This window comes from Myotis daubentonii, chromosome Y (assembly GCF_963259705.1).
Source record: "Myotis daubentonii chromosome Y, mMyoDau2.1, whole genome shotgun sequence".
Classification (NCBI taxonomy): Eukaryota; Metazoa; Chordata; class Mammalia; order Chiroptera; family Vespertilionidae; genus Myotis; species Myotis daubentonii.
In genome coordinates, this window is record NC_081862.1 from 11,177,991 (window position 1) to 11,183,382 (window position 5,392).

General features: G+C 46.2%; 1 pseudogene; it reads right to left on the bottom strand.

Moving 5' to 3' along the window:
- Positions 1–638: 638 nt before the first annotated feature.
- Positions 639–2,546, bottom strand: LOC132225495 (eukaryotic translation initiation factor 4B-like; annotated as a pseudogene).
- Positions 2,547–5,392: the final 2,846 nt, after the last annotated feature.

Consider the following 5,392-nt stretch of genomic DNA (forward strand, 5'->3'; position numbering starts at 1 on the left):
AGCTAATATCTGGAAACAGCCTAAGTGCCCATCTGTAGATGAATGGATTAGTAAACTGTGGTACATCTACAGGATGGAATAATATTCTGCTGTAAAAAAGAAGGAACTCTTACCATTTGCAACAGCATGGTTGGAACTGGAGAGTATCATGCTAAGTGAAATAAGCCAGTCAATGAAAGAAAAATACCACATGATCTCACTCATTTATGGATAATAAATACCATTATAAACTAATGAACAAAAATACAGAGGCAGAGCAGCATCAAACAGACTGTCAAACTACAGTTGGAAGGCCTGGGAGGGTTGGGGGTTGGGAATGGGCGTGGTTAAGAGATCAACCAAAGGACTTGTATGCATGCATTAAGCATAACCAATGGACATAAGACACTGGGGGGTAGGGGAAGCTGGGGAATGTCAAGGGGGGGGGGAAGGAAGCATATGTAATACTCTTTGTAATACTTTAAGCAATAAAAAAATAAAAAATAAAAATAAATAAATAAAAATAAAGCAGTGAGTTTTGATCAGCAAACAACAGTCAAAATCACCTCCACCTCAAAAACTAGCATATAAGTGTCCTCCTCTGTCACTTTATTTTTTACCCAGGTGATGTGAGTTTTATTGTCTTGTCTGGTGAGAGTTGGTTTTCTCTCAAATGTTCCAGGGTAGAGAGAGATTTGGAAAAAAACAGGATGTAGAAGTCTAGTTGGTGTAATCTTCTCCCTTGTTTTCATCTTTACCATCCACAGAGAGAGCAGCATACTTGCTTGCAGAACTGAACTTGGAGGCTGGACTTTCTTCAGGTTTCTTTGGCTCAGGTGCAGATCAGGAGTCTTGATCCTTTTTGCCATCTTTTCTCTATGACTCCTTTTACTGGTCTTTGTTCCTTCCATCTCCTGGATTACAGCTGGAGTTCCCACTTTGGCCTTTTGGGACACACCCCATCCACTTTATTTTCATCTTTCCTTGCTGGTCCTTCCTCAGATGGTTGAGCTGGAACCACTTGTAGGGGATTGCTTCTCTGTGTCTGAGCTCTGAGATTGAGCATGAAAGTTAGAACTTCGCTTCACCCAAGCATTCTCCTTTGGTGGAGGAGCTGGAAATTACCTTTAGAGTATGTTCAGGTTTGGGAGGCTTAAAAGTTGAAGAGTGAGTCTTCCTCCTTATTGCGTGTTTCATTTTCTAAAAACTTCTCACTCTATCTCCGTGCATCCTGGTCTGACTTACTTCTGCCAGATGTGGCTGAGGTCCCAGTCTGTGACAACTCACTTCCTGTCCTTGACAGTTCCCGTTCCTGAGTTTCTTCACTTTGCCAGCTTGGGTGTCTCTCTCAAGGCCACCGTTCTAGTTTTGGCTGATCCAGCTGATGTTGCAGTTTCTCCTGTTCCTTCTGTAGCCGCTTCTCTACTTCTTGTTCTCTAGCAGCTGTCAACAGGTTTTGCCCCTCCAAAGATGGAGGCTGCTCAACTGGACTGGGGGGTGATAGCTGAGGAATCATTGTCCTTAGGAGTGCTCCAAGGCTTTAGATTCAGTTTGGGTCTTTGGGGGGGACATCTATCATCACGCCTATAATCATCCCAAGAGTAATCATCTCTGGAGCTACATCACCGATCATCACGTATCTCATATGTGTCCTCATAGTGATCCCTGCCTCCTCTGTAGTCACCATCCCTTCAGTACCCACTACCAAATGCTCTCCTGCCACTGCCTACCCTGGAATCATATCTTCTATCATAGTCTCTGCTGCCTCTGTCATCATAGTGGTCCCGGCCACCAAATCGACCCATGTCCTGGCACGGGCCATCATGATAACTGTCCTGATACCCACCAGAGTATCAGTCTGAATCATAACAATCTCAGTCTCAATACTTGTCTCCAGAACTATCATCACCTCTTCTAGGTGGGTAGTCATCAAAGCTGTCTGTGGCAGGACGGGCCTTCCAGTCTGTATCTGTTTTGTCAGAATCCAGATTTCTATCTCAACCAAAAGAATGATCATCCCTGTCTTTATCCTGGGCTTGATCAGCAACGTCCACTCAAATTCTCCTGTTACCTAGAGACTCTTCATTGAGGCTCAGGGCATTGAACAAGGAACCCAGGTTTTAACTCAGCATAATCAAAACCTTTCAACCTCTGGATTGCTGCTTTCACATGGTAAATGCACTGCACTGTTATTTGATTCCTATAAATAATTCCTTAATGGAGTCTTAGGTCACATCATAGGGCAGATTCCCTAGAAAAGCAGTGTAGGGTGGGAATTTGGGAAGACAGCTCCTGTCAATATTGGGCTCCCAAGCAATCTGTGGAGCAGTGGGAAGGATGGAACAGTCAATTGGAGGTGCCCTATACACATCATCATCATTACTGTGTCAAGTAGTTGAAACATCTCCTTCCAAGTTATCTGTTTCATCGGCCCAGCTGACTGGTTTGGGTACATAGGTGCTTCCCCCACCAGCCCCTCCATCCTCAGCCAGAAAGTCTGTTAGGGAGATAGTCTTGCCCTTATTACTCTTCTTTTTTCCTGTGGCTGCCATGTTGGGAGAGGAAGAGAGAACACAAAGAACCCAGATGAGGTAATCACATGATTATAGTGAGAGCACTGGGCTAGGAGTCCTCCTCTGTCACTTAGTTTCCTTCCTGAGAAAGTGCAGAGGAAAACAAGACCCCTGACAATGTTCCTTGTTTCTGTGTTAGTGAAAATTGCATGAACTTTACCCAGACCTTCTCAACTTTGATCATCATTGTTTGCTGCCTTGTAGACAGGTGGGCATGAAGTAAACTTTGGGGCCTAGCTACCTATGTATCTTGATTACCCGGAGACCTGTGGCAAGTTTAAGGTTTCAGTCTCTGGCTGAGGTCCATATGGGCATCAGAAGTGGCTTCCATCCCTTCTAAAAATCCAGGTGGTTCAGACTTGGTGGGGCAAACATTCAGATTACAGTCATGTCACCACTGCTGATTTAGTCAAAAGGATTTTAATGGTTTCAAAGACAAAATGGTTAACCATAGGCACCTGAGGTATCCATTGTGAACTGGCTGTGATGTCACACACAAAGTCATAATAGGCCATGTATGGGAAGATGACAAAGTCAGTTTAAAGGGGCAAGTACAGGATCAAACATTGGGGAACCCTGCAGGATAAGGCATATTTATAAGTAGTGGCCAAATTGCCCTTGCATCCCACTGCTATTTTCTGGATTACTCCCTCAGTGTAGACCTATCAATTCATGGACATCTCCACAGGACTTCTTGAGAGTGGAAGTAAAGATATGACTTGGCTTAAAGATTATATCCTATATAATAAAAGGGTAATATGCAAATAGACCAAATGGCAGAACAACCAAACAACCAATCAAAATGTAATCTACACTAATAAAAGAGAAACATGCAAATTAACCATCCCTTCTCAATGTCCACAAACCACACCCACCAGCCAATCAGGAGTGAGTATGCAAATTAGTGGGACAAAGATGGCAGCAGCCATAGATTAGGCAGGAGGCTTGGGTCGCCCAGGTGACAATGGAAGCCAAGTTTCTCACCCACCTGGGCCAGTGCCAAAGGAGGGTCCTGTGGGCAGCAGCCATGGAGCAGGCCAGAGTGCGGGGAGGCTTGCGTTGCCAGGGACAACCCAAGCTTTCCTCCAGCCCTGGCTGGGGGCTGAAGGAGAGGCCTGTGGGCATGGGAGGCTTGGATCACCAGGGCCAACTGCTGAGAGAGGAGCCTACAAACAGCCCTCAGCCTCCACCCAGGCTGGCCATGCCACCATGGGTGAGGGTCCCCACTGGGGGAGATGGCCAGCCTGAAAACAGCCCTCAGCACCTCACCCTGGATGGCCTGGCCCCTAGTGAGGACCCCCATCCTAAAGTGGGGGTGGCCAGCCTGAAAACGGCCCTCAGTCCCTTACCCAGGCTGGCCACACTCCCATTGGGTGAGGGTCCCCTCTGGGGGACATGGCCAACCTTCAAACAGCTATCAGCCCCTCACCCAGGCTGACTATGCGCCCCAGTGGGACCCCCAACCCTGAAGGGGGTGTGGCCAGCCTGCAAACTGCCCCAGCCCCTCGCCCAGGCCAGCACCATCTCCAGTGGGGACCCCCACCCCAATGGGGCCATTGCCAGCCTGCAAACTACAACAGGCCACTTGCCCAGGCTACTCTGCCCACCAGGGGAATCTCCACCCTGATCCAGGACACCCTTTAAGGCAAACCAGCTGGCCCCACCCATGCACCAAATCTCTATCTATACTAATAAAAGGGTAATATGCTAATTAGACTGGAAGACCTTCCAGGAGAACTTCTGGACAAAGCCATGGTGTGGGGCTGAGTTAGAGGCAGTTAGGGGCCAAGAGGGGAGGGCAGTTGTAGGTGATCAGGTTGGTGGGGGGGGCATTGTGGATGATCAGGCCAGTGGTGGGAGGGGAATTAGAGATGAGCAGCCCAGCAGGGGGGCCAGTTGGGGGTGAGCAGGCCAGCAGGCAGAGTTGTTAGGGGCAATCAGGCAGGCAGGTGAGCGGTTAGGAGCCAGCAGTCCCAGATTGCAAGAGGGGTCCAGATTGGAGAGGGTGCAGGCCAGGCTGAGGAACACTCCCTCCCCATGCACGAATTTTGTGCACTTGGCCACTAGTTTCTTATAAAGACCCAACTAGATCAAAATCCCAAGCAATTCAGAACACTGTCCTACTTCTCTAAAGGAAAAAAAAAATGCCTTTCAGCCTTATATATATCAATTATATGAAATTCACATTCAAGTGTCTACAAATAAAGTTTTATTTGAATGCATTTATTGATTTACATATCACCTATGACTACTGTCAAACAATCTGGAGAGCCTTATAGTTTAAATGGAAACAATAAGGCATTCTTTCTCTTGCTGTTAAAGGATAAGCTTGCAGACATCCCATCTACATTCTTGAATTTTCTTTAAAAACTTGGTAGAGATGTTTAAGTGTTAGAAGAGGTCTATTTCACTAAAACAAATGTTTTCAATAACTATTAGCCATTCTCTTGCCATTCCTGATTATAAGAACACTATAGGACATGCATAAAAATTTATACATAATTTGCCCTGACTGGTTTGGCTCAGTGGATAGAGCATCGGCCTGAGGACTGAGGGATCCCGGGTTCAGTTCTGGTTGGGGGCATGTACCTTGGTTGCGGGCACATTCCCAGGGGGAATTGTGCAGGAGCTTATCGATGTTTCTCTCTCATCAATGTTTCTAACTCTATCCCTCTCCCTTCCTCTCTATAAAAAAATCAATAAAATATATATTTAAAAAAATATACATAATTTGGTGCATTTTTGTTTTGCATTCAAATGAACCAGTCTATGGAATTTTTTTCTCTGTGTAGAGACTCATGATAAATTTTAGAAGCCATGGGGGTCTCAGAATGAATGCC